The sequence below is a fragment of the Heterocephalus glaber genome, unplaced genomic scaffold (assembly GCF_053883595.1).
Source record: "Heterocephalus glaber isolate CG9 unplaced genomic scaffold, H.glaber_assembly_v1.0 deba00001745, whole genome shotgun sequence".
Classification (NCBI taxonomy): domain Eukaryota; kingdom Metazoa; phylum Chordata; class Mammalia; order Rodentia; family Bathyergidae; genus Heterocephalus; species Heterocephalus glaber.
Genome location: NW_028258451.1, coordinates 3686767 through 3701744, shown reverse-complemented (window position 1 = coordinate 3701744; position 14978 = coordinate 3686767). Strand labels below are relative to the sequence as shown.

The following is a 14978-nucleotide window of genomic DNA, read 5'->3' as shown; positions in this document are numbered from 1 at the left end:
TCTGAATAACCAGTGGGTCACAGAGGAAATTAAAGAAAAAAATCAGACAGTTCCTTCAACTAAATGACAATGACAATACAACATATTGGAATCTATGGGACACAATGAAAGCAGTCTCATGAGGGACATCCATAGCAGTGAATATGCATATTAGGAAAACAGAACAAGCCCAATTAAACAACCTGATGTTGAACCCCAAGCTCCTAGAAAAGAAGAACAGGACAAACCCAGAGCTCATACAAGGGAGGAAATTTATAAAGATCAGAGGGGAGAAATCAATGCAATGGAGACTAAGAGAATGATACAAAAAAATCAATGAAGCCAAGAGTTGGTTCTTCAAAAGAATCAACAAAATTGACACAACCTTTAGCCAACCTTGTCAGAAAAAGGAAAGAAAAGGCCCAAATCCATGCAATTAAGAATGAAAAGGATGAAATTACAACAGACCCAGCAGAAATCCAGAGGATCATCAATACCTACTTCCAGAACCTATACGCCACATAAGATGGACAACACAGAAGAAATGGACAGATTCCTAGATACATATGAATTACCAAAGTTGAATGAAGACCTAAAAATTCTGAACAACCCAATATCAACCAATGAAATTGAAAATGTAATTAAAAACTTATCAACTAAGAAAAGCCCAGGCCCTGATGGCCTCAATGCTGAAATATATAAGACATTTAGAGAGGAACTACTGCCACTAATGTTTAAACTCTTCACTGAAATTGAAAGGGAAGCAATACTCCCAAATTCATTCCTGGAAGCAAGCATCACCTTGATCCCCAAAGCAGAGAAAGACACAACCAAAAAGGAGAACTATAGGCCCATCTCACTAATGAACATAGATGCAAAAATCCTTAATAAGATACTGGTAAACAGAATGCAGAAGATCACCAAGAAGATCATACACCCTGATCAAGTGGGATTCATCCCAGGGATGGAGGGATGGATCAATATACGCAAATCAATCCATGTAATACACTATATCAATAGAGCCAAGGACAAAAACCATATGATTATCTCCATAGATGCAGAAAAAGCATTTGACAAAATACAACATGCATTTATGATAAAAACCCTACAAAAAATTGGAATAGATGGTCTCTACCTCAAACTGATAGAAGCCATCTATGAAAAACCAACAGCCAATATCATACTAAATGGTCAAAAACTGAAATCCTTCACACTAAAATCAGGAACAAGGAAAGGATGCCCACTATCACCACTCTTGTTCAATATAGTTCTGGAAACATTAGCCATGGCAATTAGACAAGAGAAAGAAAAGGAATAAAGACAGTAAATGAAGAAGTCAAATTGTCATTATTTGCAGATGACATGATACTCTATATAGAAGACCCCAAGAACTCCACCAAAAGTCTTCTAGACTTAATAACCAAATTCAGTCAAGTAGCTGGTTACAAGGTCAACACACAAAAATCAATAGCTTTCCTCTACACCAATGACAGACTCACTGAGAGAGAAATAGGGCAAATAATTCCTTTCACAATACCATCCAAAACATTGAAATACCTAGGAATCAACCTAATGAAAGAAATCAAAGACCTCTTCTCTGAAAACTATGGCACTCTGAAAAGAGAGATTGAAGATGCTATCAGAAAATGGACAGACATCCCCTGCTCCTGGGTAGGAAGGATTAATATAGTGAAAATGGCCATACTTCCAAAACTGCTATATAGATTTAAAGCAATTCCAATTGAGATCACAACAGCATACTTCATGGACCTTGAGAAAACAATCCAAAAATTCATTTGGAACAAGAAGAGACCCAGAATAGCAAAAGCAATTCTAGGTAACAGAGACATGGCAGGGGGTATCACAATCCCCAACCTGCAACTCTACTACAAAGCTACTGTGATAAAAAAAAACCAGCATGGTACTGGCAAAGAAACAGACTTGAGGACCAGTGGAACAGATTAGAAGATGCAGAAACAATGCCAGACACACTCAGCCATCTCATCTTCGATAAAGGAGCCAAACACCCTCACTGGAGGAAAGATAACCTCTTTAATAAATGGTGCTGGAAAAATTAGGCTTCAACTTGCCAAAGATTAAAACTAGACCTATATCTCTCACCATGCACTAAACTAAAATCAAAATGGATTAAAGATCTAAATATTAAAATAGAAACTCTGAACCAGTTGGAACAGAGGTTAGGTAGAACCCTTGAAGACATCGGTGTAGGAAAAGATTTTATGAACAAAACCTCAGTTGCCTGTGAACTAGCACAAACAATCAACAAGTGGGATCTCTTCTTATTAAAAGGCTTCTGCACAGCAAGAGAAACCACCAGCAGTGTGAAAAGACAACCCACAATGTGAGAAAAAATCTTCACCTGCTCTTCCTCAGAAAAAGGTCTACTATCTCAAATCTATAAAGAACTTAAAAAGATCAGACCTCCCAAATTTAAAGACCCAATCCAAAAATGGGCATCTGAAATGAACAGACATTTCTCACAGAAAGAAGTAGAAATAGCAAATAAATACATGAAAAAATGTTCAACATCACTGGTCATTTGAGAGATGCAAATGAAAACAATGCTCAGATTACACTTCACTCCTGAAAGAATGGCTGCTATCATGAAATCAACCAATAACAAATGCTGGTGGGGCTGTGGGGAAATACGAACCCTGCTCCACTGCTGGTAGGAGTGTAGACTGGTGCAACCACTGTGGAAATCAGTATGGAGATACCTCAAAGAACTAGGACAGGAAGTCCCATTTGACCCCGGTATTCCACTGCTGGGGATCTTCACCAAAGAATTAAAAGAATCATACCACAGTGATATATGTGCACCTATGTTCATAGCAGCACAGTTTGTAATAGCTAAAACTTGGAAACAGCCCAAAGGCCCATCAACTGGAGACTAGATAAAGAAAATGCATTTTTTTAAATAAAATGGAGTACTACTCAGCCATAAAAAATGAGAAATTAGATACATTTATATCTAAGTGCATGCACATTGAGGTGATACTCTTAAGTGAAATAAAAAGGACACACATGAATAAATACCGAATAGTTTCTCTGGTGTGATAAACTGAAAATGTAAATAAGGACTAAATGTATACTAGGTAATGTGAAATAGGAAGAAAAGGGGCAAAGGGGAAGGAAGTGGGAGGGATTGGGGAAAGGATAGAGGAGAACAGGATTAATATGAGAAAATGGAAAAATAGGAACAAAATCTTTGTAAATAGGGAGGAATGGAGGGGTTGAAGGGAGGCTGGGCAAGGGGTGAAAAATAAGAACCAAGAGAGACTATGTAAAGGTGCAAATTTCCAATGATGAATGTCATTGTATTGTATACCTAAAATGTACCATTGATTAGAATGAATAATCGATAATGCAAAATAGGAAGAAAAGGTCCAAAGGGGTAGGGGTAGTGGGAGGGGCCGGAGAAAGGAAAGAAGGCAAAGGAAAAATGTTGAGAAACGGAAAAAATGGAAATAAACTCTTTGTAAATAAGGAAAGGGTGGAAGGGGTGAAGGGGGGGCTAGTAATGGGGAAAAAATAAGAACCAAGATGCATTGTGTAAAGGTACAATTCCCAATTAGAAATGTAATTGTGTTGTATACCTACAATGTACCAATAAAAGAATTATAAATAAATAAATAAATAAATAAATAATAAATAAGAAGACCCAAAAAACTCAGCCAAAAGACTTCAAGACTTAATTGACAGATTCAGTAGAGTAGCTGGATACAAGGTCAACACTCAAAAAACAATAGCCTTCTTGTACACAAATAACAGACTCACTGAGAGAGAAATTAGGGAAACAATTCCTTTTACAATAGCATCCAAAAAAATGAAATATCTATGAATCAATCTAACAAAGGAAGGAAAAGACCACTACACTGAAAATTACAGCACTCTGATAAAAGAGATTGAAGAAGATACAAGAAAATGGAAAGACATCCCTTGCTCCTGGGTAGGAAGAACCAATATAGTGAAAATGGCCATACTTCCAAAACTGCTATATAGATTCAATGCAATGCCAATTGAAATTCCAACAATATACTTCACAGAACTAGAGAAAACAATCCAAAAATTCATTTGGAACCATAAGAGACCTAGAATAGCTAGGCAACAGAGACATGGCCGGAGGTATCACGATCCCCAACTTGAAACTCTACTACAAAGCTACTGTGATAAAATCAGCAAGGTACTGGCAAAAGAACAGACCCGAGGATCAGTGGAATAGATTAGAAGATGCAGAAAAAACTCCAGACATGCTCAGCCACCTCATCTTTGACAAAGAAACCAATCACCATCATTGTAGGAAAGATAGTCTGTTGAATAAATGGTGTTGGAAAAACTGGATTTCAACCTGCCAAAGATTGAAACTAGACCCACACCTATCACCATGCACTAAACTAAGATTGAACTGGATTAAAGATATAAATATTAAGACAGAAACACCAAACTTGCTGGAAGATAAGTTATGTAGGGAAAGAAGCTATTCCCCGGCTGGGCATCTTCCCCAAAGAATTCAAAGAATCATACCACAGTGATATATGTGTCCCCATGTTCATAGTGGCACAGTTTGTAATAGCTAAAGCTTGGAAACAGCCCAAGTGCCCATCAACTGGAAACTGGATAAAGGAAATGTGGTTTTTTTATAAAATGGAGTACTACTCAGCCATAAAGAATGAAAAACTACAGTCATTTATAGCTAAATGGATGCATATCAAGGCCATACTCTTAAGTGAAATAAATAGGACACACATGTGTAAATACTAAATAGTTTCACTAGTGTGAGAAACTGATAGACTAAACAAGGGTTAAAATGATTAAAATGAATAATTTATAATTCAAAATAGGAAAAAAGGTCCAAAGATGAAAGGGTGAAAGGAGGGGAAGGGGAATGGAAAAGAGGGAAAGGAAAAACTGAGAAAAGGAAAAAATGGAAATGAAATCTATGTAAATAGAGAAGGGTAGAGGGTGTGAAGGGTGCACAGGTAATGGGGAAAAATATAAGAACCAAGATACATCATGTACAGGTACAAACACCTAATGATAAATGTAAATGAATTGTATACCTAAAATGTACCAATAAAAGAACTTAAAAAAAAACTACTTACTTGCTTAAAGACATGGGTCTTTCCAGAACTCCAAGGATAAAGCCTGCAAAGAGAATTCTTTCTCCCTTAAATGAAAATATGAAGAAGTTCTGAGGGTCAATAACTATAGTGATGAATATTTGGATACTATCAATAATTTCTACCTTCCTCTCTCTGTGAGCATGAAAAGCACATTTGGCCATGAAGAATGGTCCAGCCATTCTACATGGCAATGGGATGCAGCCTCATAGCCATTGAGAAGTCTCTATTGTTTTACCTCCACTGACATACATGTCAAACAGCAGGGAAAAGAAAAGTCCCTTCTCCAAAGTTCATCAGAAAAAACTAAGATATTCCATGGCTGAGGATCTCACAAGACCTGATCATAACTCTGGGCATAGCAGCATTCATGGTGAAAAACCATCACATGGCCAGGTTATGTAGAGGCTCATTTTTTACCTTTCTAAGGAATATCATGCCCTGTAGCCAGGCTATATGCACAAAGATCTCATCTATCATCAGCAATCTCACCACAACAAATGTTTTTTCATCACTGCAGATATCTGAAAGGAAGGCAAACCACACCCGCTCAAACCTTATCCTTTGCTCTGCAAGAACACTGTGCTGTGCTCTGGCATCACCACTGGCACAAAGGCTTTCTCTTCACTCTGATACTGGAAGCAATTTGAGTGCAAAACTCTCATCCTGAGACTCATTATCATCAACTATTGACCTGCAAAGAATTCTGTGCTTTCTCCTGGGCAGGGTGGTCCATCACAACACCACTGGACCAAAGAATAAGCACTCCAAGGATGTAGAGAAGATCAACATTCATTTTACTGCACTATACACAAAGGAAAAATTCAGGGTCAGTGGATTGGCTCAGTTCTTCCTTCATTGCTCTCCTGGGCTCCAGAACCTAAAGCAAAGTCACAGCAACCCCACTACCCCATGACTCCACATCAGGGACCCCAATATCACTTAGTGAAGGCCATGGATATTCCCTGCCTATGCTGCAGTGAAGGTCCATGGCTGTCCTTACACAGATCCTGGTGATGTTCAGGGATCACCATGAGCTGTGGACTCCCTCACTGGAAAAGAAGCACAAGAGATTCTACCCCTTCTGGTCTCCTCCATGTCTACCTGTACAACTCCCATGTCATCCTATCATTCAGGTTCCATGACCACCGTCATGCTCCTCCCTCCTTCTTGTCAACAAACTAGCCATGCAATGGTAATGGATGCCTTTGAGGAGATACCTCCCAATTCACTCCAATCCCCATCTCAGGGACCCACTCTGTCACAGTGACCTCATGCCCTGCTTACTCCCCTAGTGGGACAAGTGTGAAATACACATCATCTCTCCTGGAAGGGAACCAATAGCATCTGATGCTTCCTTGTGACAGCAAGAAGGCACAGAGCACCACACTTGTCGATGAAGAGGGCAGAATCAGAGGTTCACCATCAACAGCCAACCTGTCACAGAAAAAAAGGCTATGATGCTGAGTGTGGCACAAACTCTGAACCACTCAGTAGTCAAGACCTTAGAGGGTGCATGTCTAGGAAACATGCGAATAACTCATGCACACCCTCTTCACATCCATCTGAGTACAGACCATCACTTGGTGCCCAATGAGGTACCAGCAGGCAGATTCTCACCTGACACCTGCATGCAGTTCCAGCCATAGTCTGCTCATCTTCCCTTGAAGGAACCTGCAGAAAACATGGAGAAGACAAAGTCAGTGCTGAGTCAATGAGCATTTCAATTCCCACCAAAACCACTGACTCACACTGGAAATGTACCTGGCTGCTGGGATAACTGCATGAAAACAATCCTGTCCCCACAGTCAAACCTCTCCTAAGTGGACCCCTGCAGACTCTCCCGTGCTAGAGCTCCCTGGCTGGGACACAGCAAGCACCCAAACCTAGACACCATGTCTTCTTCAGTGCTCACTCTTTTACCATCCATTTCACCTAAGCTGTGCCAAGGGTCTCCTCCCAGAGAGTGGCATTGCTGTGGATTCCATCCCTCCTTACTTGAGCAACTTCAAATCAAGCAGTGGGCTACAAATGCCAAGCCACACCTTTGTCACTTACTCATGTGGAAGTGGCAGGACCTCATTGGTGGCCTGGGCACAAGCCCACACTTACCTGGATGTCTGTATGCATCCACCTGATTATACTGTGCTGCTCACTGTGACATGACTGTCCCTGTGAAAATGACATCAGAGAATGCTGATTTAGTCCATGTGAGTATCATGGAGGTCACTGTGTTAGACTGTGGCCCCTTTGCTTTAACACCTCAGTCTCAGGGGCGTTTCCTAGAAAAAATATGGTAAGAGAATTCTTTCTCACTTGAAGGGAAACCTGCAGAAGTTCTAAGGCTCAATATTCATAGTGGATGTTAGCAAGAATCCTGGCCTCCCCATCCACCTAGCCAACATGAAAACTACATTACGGGTCAGTTCCCCTACATGAAAATGGGACACTTACCAGCAGCCACTGGGAAGATTTCATCTTCACTGGCACACAGGGGAATCAGTGGGGAAAAGCAAAGTGTGCCCAAGTGCCCTCCCACAATGTACATCAGTAAAGAAGAAGGTGTTGCATGGCTGAGGGTAGCAGCATCTCCCAAGACCTTTTGGCAGGATACCTGGTGATGAAACATGTTAATACCAGGTTAGCCAGAGGCTCCTTCTGACCTGGATACAGACATCTGGCCTAGTGATCAGCTTGTACCCATGGTGGTATTTCCCTGGCCTTCTGTAAGTGTACATCAACCAACTTCTTAATCACTCTGTATCCATCAAGGGAAAAGGAACAAGACCATGCTAAAAAGATACAGCATGTTCTGCAAGCATACAATGTGCTCGATTCATTGACAACCACCACTGGTGTGGGAGGCTTCCACTCCACTGCATACCAGATTGAAACTAAGGGAAGAATATCATCCCAAGGCTCTGATCCTCATCAAGTGGGTGCCTGCAAGTTTCCTGTGCTTCTTTCTCAGCAGTCTGATACTCAAGCATGTCACTGCACATAGTAAGTAAGCAATGCCAGGACACAGGGACCTTGAACAGTACTTTTCCTACCCTATACAAAAAGAACATTCACACAGACTAGATTTCTGATTTGTTAGTCTTTTATACTTGAATTTATTCACACAAAATATGGTATCGGCTACACTCAGAACCCCAACATGCTCCACTGAAGCCTAGGAAGATCCATTTCCTGTGCTGTGATGGAGGCCATACTTGCTGCTATCTGGATCCTGCTGAGGTTCCAGGGGCTGGCCTTTCCTGGCTGTGAGGTCTGGACCCGTCACTGGAAAACACACCGAAAGAACCCATCCTGTACTTTATCCTATGCCCTTCTTTTTCTCCATCTGCACAATCTGCACATCATGGGATTACTCAGGTGTCCATCACCACTACAAGGACCCTCATTTATGCACACTGAAAGCCAGAGAAGAGAAAATGGACACTCCTGAGCAGACACGGACAAACTGTTACAATCTGTATCTCAGGGAACTACTCTAGGATAATTATCTGAATCCTTGCTTTTTCTCTACAATGCTTAGGTTGTTGTTGTTGTTGTTCTTTTTTTTTTTTGAAGCAAAAAATTTATTAGTACATTTCAGGTAAACATAATGAGAGCATTCATCACAGGGAATTTGTACCTGTTCATGATGTATCTTTCTTCTTTTTTTCCCACTCTCCTCCCCTCCCTCTACCTCTCTCCTCTCCTTTATTTACAAAAGCTTTGTTTCCATTTTTTCTTCTATTTTCTTTTCTTTCTTTCTTCTTTCCTCTCCCCCTACCCTCCCTCTTTTGTTCCCCTTTACAATGGCCAGTTTAAAGGCACACTTTTGGCCTGGATTCAGTAGCACCTGATTCTACACCCTGATAGGAATGAGCCCCTTAACCTCACACTTGCCAAATAAAGGAGACTACCTCAGAGTTTCACTATCAACAATGAAAATCACATCTGAAAATAAGGTCTCTGATGTGTGAATGTGGAGTCAGCTCAGAACTCCACAGTCACAGTGACCTTCCGGCATAAGAATCCAGTACATGACAACATCTCATTGGGCTATTACCCTTATGCTAGCCACCTGGATATTGAAGATTGGATGGGTGCCAATGGGCTGTAATTTATACTTTTGTTTTTCCTTGGTTTGTTCAAGGTTTTTTCAACACACTCATTCAAGTGATCACTTCCATTAACTTGAAAGCACCTACAGAAAACTGTCATTTAGCTCTCATCTTGCTCTTCCATGTCACTGACTCTTTCTGCCCCTCACCAAGAAACAGAAAGGCATCCTTCAGCTATGTGTCAATATAGTCCTTAATTCTATGTAAATTGTATTCTCTGGCATGTACAAATGTGTAATAGAGCCATCTGTAAATTTTTCAATGTTTACTGTTGTGTTATAATACCACCATGTCTACATCCAACCATGATGTGATGGATCCCTGAAATTGTACAGGTTCAATATTCATTTCTGTCTCATACAAAATGCAGTATTGCATTCACTAGATATTTTCATCATGTCTCTCATTTCATCCCTTAGTACTTGTAACAAAACCTCAGTAACAAGTGTCAAGGACATCCTCATCACTCATCCTGTATATGAAGATCTGGTTTCCTGTGATGTGGTGAATGCCCACATTAGCACTTATAGAGAGATCAGTCGTGTTCTACTTTACAAACTTATTTTGCTTGCTGTGATGTATTCACCCATCTATGGACTCTTGTCATAGACTTATGATTTGGTATATGTCTCATTTGCACTTATACAACTCCAAATTCCCTATGTCACTTCATCATTTCAGCACCCACTTACGTTATCTAGATACTTGCAGGCTTCCATGAATAAAGCCTTGTAAGAGAGTGTTGTCTGTCTTCAGTGATACATGCAAACCTTCCAAGGACAATATTTCAGAGATGGACTCAGTGAAAATTACATAAATCTCTCCTCCACCAGTAGCAATACAAGCATATTACATCTATTACATTCCAGAAAAGATGCAATGACATTTGATGTATCCTTGTAATATTAAGGTGATAATATGTTTTGAAAACATGTATCACCAGAAGTGGGGAATAAAACCTAACACAGTCATAAAATGAATTGCTGAAAATGAGATGTCACTAGTGAGTGACTATTTCATCCCAGACCAATACACTAGCCAAGACCTTAACATCTGAGCACCTAGTTAAGAACTTGCCAGGATTATAGAAGATCAAACAGCCTTCACTGGACTATGACCATTTTATCATTTACCTTGTTACTAGGATGACTGCAACAACCATCTTTTCTGGATCACTGTGTTCTCTTGAAGGGCATCTGAAAAAAATACAAAGCCAGTTTGGCATAGAAGGTGCTGTGTCAGAACATGAGCCCACTCTCTTTTTAATGTCCATTGCTAAAGGACAGCTAAACTCCTCAGGATACTTGGATTCACCAAACAAAAACAGTATTGTCAGAGAGCCCATATTTTGTCATCTCCACACCCTGGAAATTAACCTATGCTTACTGCAGTCCTAGAGTTCCACGATAATTTCAATTAACCAGTTCATAATCACTCCCTCAGCAGTCCTTGCTAAAACACCAATTTTCCCTATGGTATATAAAGGATAAATTCATATTTACTATAACTGTGAAGGACAAAATTATTTCTTATAGGAGCAGTGACCACTAAATCTAGTAATAGGACACCCTCATCCCTTTCCTCTATAGATGAAGATCTGGTTTAGAGTATCTCAGCACTTACTTCATAACCCTCTATGGACTTTACTCACTCCCATGGGTAGGATAATCACAGTGTCTTCAGAGAAACTTGAAAATCAAATCATAAAAAATGATTTTGGAACCTATGTCATTCAAAGAAGACATTGACACATTCCCTTGGTCATGGCATTCAACATACCAAATCATATTCTTATCAAAATTACATGGTAAAGCTGAACACTGAGGTAAAAGCCTACTAAGAAATACCATCTTGTTTGGAAGAAACACTAGAAAAATTCCCATATTCAATACTAGGGGATAGGAAATATGGTCAATGACCTGCATCCCTATACAATAACCTATCACAATCTCTAAATAAGTCCATAGTACAATCTCATATTTACAAAAAGCATTACTGACAAATCATATTTTGAACGTGTTCTAAGCAGAGGTTACCACAGGAGTTCAAAAGCATCATTCACGATATAAATACCAAAAAATAAGAAATGCCTCTAATGATTTAAAGTCAACAAACCTGTACACTAGGATAAAACTTAATGGAATACCTGCCAAAAAGCCAGGGTAACATTGTGTTAGATATCCCATCCACTTTACCAAGAAATCTGAAGGTTATTTGTTAGCATCTTGGTAGGGACAATTTCTTACTTACCAGGTTAGTCATAACATTTCATAAATTACCATGCTTAAGTTCAATCACTATAATTTAATAACTGTTGGAATCTTAGACAACACTTTGAGATGTGTGTTTAGGACGCATCATCTTTCACCTGAGGGGAGAAAAAAAGGACAATGTTAAAATTTTGGTCACCTCCATCATCAGGGAAACCAACTGAAGTACTTAGATCTTTAGAACTTCAAGGTCAGAGATGTTGTTCTTCACACCATTTTCTCTTGGCTGGGTACCTGTAGAAAAAATTATGATCAATACTGTGATGTGGATCAGTTGAATAACTTTCATGGATCCCTGAATATGTCTCCACACCTCCTAGGATTAAATTCAGAGTTTATCAAACTTTATATAATAAGCTAATTGTTACTAGCAGTGGTAAACAGAATCATTCCTTTACTAAATATGTACAGGAAGCATGCTAAAATAAATGGAAGAACCCCACACTTACAATATCCCTCTTGATCATCATGGCCATGGATACAACAAACTGCCACTGTTGGTCATCATGAGACTTACACCGTATCTGCATGGAAATGTAAAACATGGGTGACAAGTATATGTATGGTAAGACTTTTCTACTGGGACCCTTCAAATAACTTTCTTTATTGTCATTATTGCAAGATTTCATTTCTACCTGGACTCATCAACTCTACTTGTATTCTTGATTATTTTATGATGAACATCATTGTTCCAAACCTCATTATCTCATGACTGCTAATATTTAACTTAACTACCATGATGCATAAATGCATAATAACCTTAGTACATGAAAGTCATTTGAAATTCCCAGAGTAAATTCTCTCTAAATGTAAGATAATGCAATAATATGGTTACTAGAATATGAAATACTGCATTCCTTTTCTACATACTTACATTTTTTTAATCATATGATAAAAATTGTACTGAAACAAACATCACTGATCCAGATATTTGATGATCTAATAGTCGGTCTGGCATGTGCTGTACATGAAAATACTCTAATACAGAAATATCTCCTGATAATGAACTTTTTAAGTTCACTGTTAACCCTTGACAGGAATCAAGACACAACAGGAACTGTTGAATAGCTTCTATTACATCCATGATCACAGGACTCTACCTGGATTCTTGTGGTTCTCCAAGGTCATGGATAATGTCAGATAAGACAACATTTCTTCATGGAATATCTGCCTAGTTCCTATGATTACTATAGGTGGGACTATGTGATAAATACTTGGATATGTGCAACCTCCTTACAGGGTTACACATCCTCTCTGAAATACAGAAAAGAAACTGCATGGTTTCAAGTGTGGGATGTTATTATTCCTCACCTGAATACTGGCAAAGAAATCGTGATGGCAAGTGGTAGGGAAACCATAGCCACTTGCCTCATGTGATCTGAAGATCAGGTGGTCTGTGCTTTAGTTTTGGTCTACATCAGCACTTGTTTGCATAAAAGCAATGTCTGCCATTAAAGGCTGATGTTAGATTAACTGTGATCTCATGATAGTAATCTGCAAAGGCTTTAGAAAATACATCTTAAGAATACTTGAGAAGGTAAAACCAGTAAGATTGCCAAGCTGTGCTGTGGATTGGGCCTACATCAGAACCTACATGAAACCACCTACCTACATGGTGTGCTGACCAACAGTTGAAAGGGTTACTATAAGGTCTTGACAGAAATCTAAAAATCCCAGTGTTCTGTGCACATCTTACTGCATGTCTATACCTGCAAATGAAGAAAAATCCATGTTTACTATTACAAATTTATTTTTTACCTATAAACATACTGTTCTAGTCGGTGTTTCCAAGGAAACAGATTTACCACAGGATATACAAATTTATAGGACTGTCTTACAATATTCTCCCAAAAAGTCAAACCCAGAAAAGTGCAATAGATCTTTCCACATAATATTCCACATGAGTCCAGCCAGAGGCCTACAGCCCTCAGCAATGTCTCATGCAAGTTCATATCAAGAATCTGCACCAAAAGGCTCAAGGGCCAGTGGTAGAAGCTCAAAAGTCTATGCCGGCAGGGTGAACAATCTGTGCCAGAACACTGAGGGATCTGCACTGGAACCAGGGAGTGATGCTCAAGACAAAGGCAAAGACCAGCACCCCCCACCCACCCACCCACTGAGGGAGCAACAGCAAGAAAAGCCACTGAGTTCCAGTTCCAACAAAGCTTCTCCTGGGAAATCAGCAGCCAGCATTCCTCTCCTCCTATCCTCCTTTTATGCAGTTCTGGCAATAATCCTTAGGTGGGTCACCCGCATGCAGAATCACCCTCAGTTAAGCTGAGTGTTCCCACTTAAGCTGGCCATTATTTCATCTGCACACATACCAAAAACAATTTCAGTAGAAGAATTTCAGCAGTATCATTAATTACCTTGATGTCTGGAAACAACATCTTTAATGAGAAATGTAACAGCAGCTCATCTCCATGTACTTGGAAAGAGCTTGATGGGAGAGCAAAAGACTTGAGAACACAAGTTCCAGTGTCACAGTTCTAATTTCATGGTTTCTCAGTGTTAGTCAAGGATGTTATCTATCCTTCCTTATCACTTGCCTGGATACGTGGAAAGCTCCATTTATAAACATGTACACAGTGATGACTTGACCGGAACCTAAGTAGATCCATGTGATAAATACATTTAAGGACACAGTCTGTTCTATCAAGATACCAACAAATAACCTTGGTCCACTTTCATCATTAGGGAACCGTTAACACTCTTTGGATCCCATCAAAACTTCAGTACCAGCAACATTCTCAGAGTCATCATATTCTCTTCACATAACACCTTCAATGATTAAATGGCCAATACTGTGGAAAAAATAGTATATCTTACCAAGACACATATAGTTATTAGTAGGATTATTACTAACGTCATTATATTTAAACTCTAAATGCTAAGGAATAAAAAAAACCCATTATTTCCCAACTGACGATTTTTTTCCTACCTGACACACAAAAAGCATGATAACACAAATATCACCTTGATTGCCTAGGTATCTGAAAATCAAATGGTCCATATATTTTTAAAGCCCACATCATCACTCAGAAACCAGCAAAATCTCCATGAAAAATCACTGAGAAGCCTCACCAGCCCCAACCTCTGACTCTCCCCTCATCTTTGTAAAATATGAACACTCTCATGTAGGGAACAGGGGAAGGGGATGTTACCAGAACCTCTACAGTAAGTCCTAGTCTCTTGTGAGCCAAGGCAGCACACAGTGAATTACAGGAAAGGTAGACAAATGAGACTGAAAAGAAGCTGAGCTTTGGGTCTGATCAGTGCTGCTCTGGGTGGCAAAGACAAAAACCCTCTAGCTTTCAGCACCTTTTATTCAGTACATGGGGAAACAAATGTAACAAGTGGAAAATAGAGTTCAGTACTTCACATTGGGATAAACAATGTGTAACAAAAAGTTGGGGGGCAGTGGAAATCTAAGAACAATGAGGAATTATGCAGATGAAGATTTGGTTCCTCCC

At 39.5% G+C, this 14978-nt stretch overlaps 1 long non-coding RNA gene across 5 annotated transcripts; it reads right to left on the bottom strand.

Moving 5' to 3' along the window:
- Nucleotides 1-3668: 3668 nt before the first annotated feature.
- Nucleotides 3669-14600, bottom strand: LOC147821320 (uncharacterized). Of its 5 annotated transcripts, none has more exons than XR_015447272.1 (8): nucleotides 14181-14600; nucleotides 13114-13214; nucleotides 11955-12029; nucleotides 10369-11603; nucleotides 7575-7734; nucleotides 7233-7292; nucleotides 6741-6794; nucleotides 3669-6557 (listed from the first exon to the last, which is right to left on the bottom strand). It is a non-coding gene; the product is annotated as an uncharacterized LOC147821320 (long non-coding RNA). The 5 variants fall into 5 exon arrangements; XR_015447271.1 differs by having other exon boundaries at nucleotides 10369-10431; nucleotides 11486-12029; nucleotides 13118-13214; XR_015447270.1 differs by having other exon boundaries at nucleotides 13118-13214.
- Nucleotides 14601-14978: the final 378 nt, after the last annotated feature.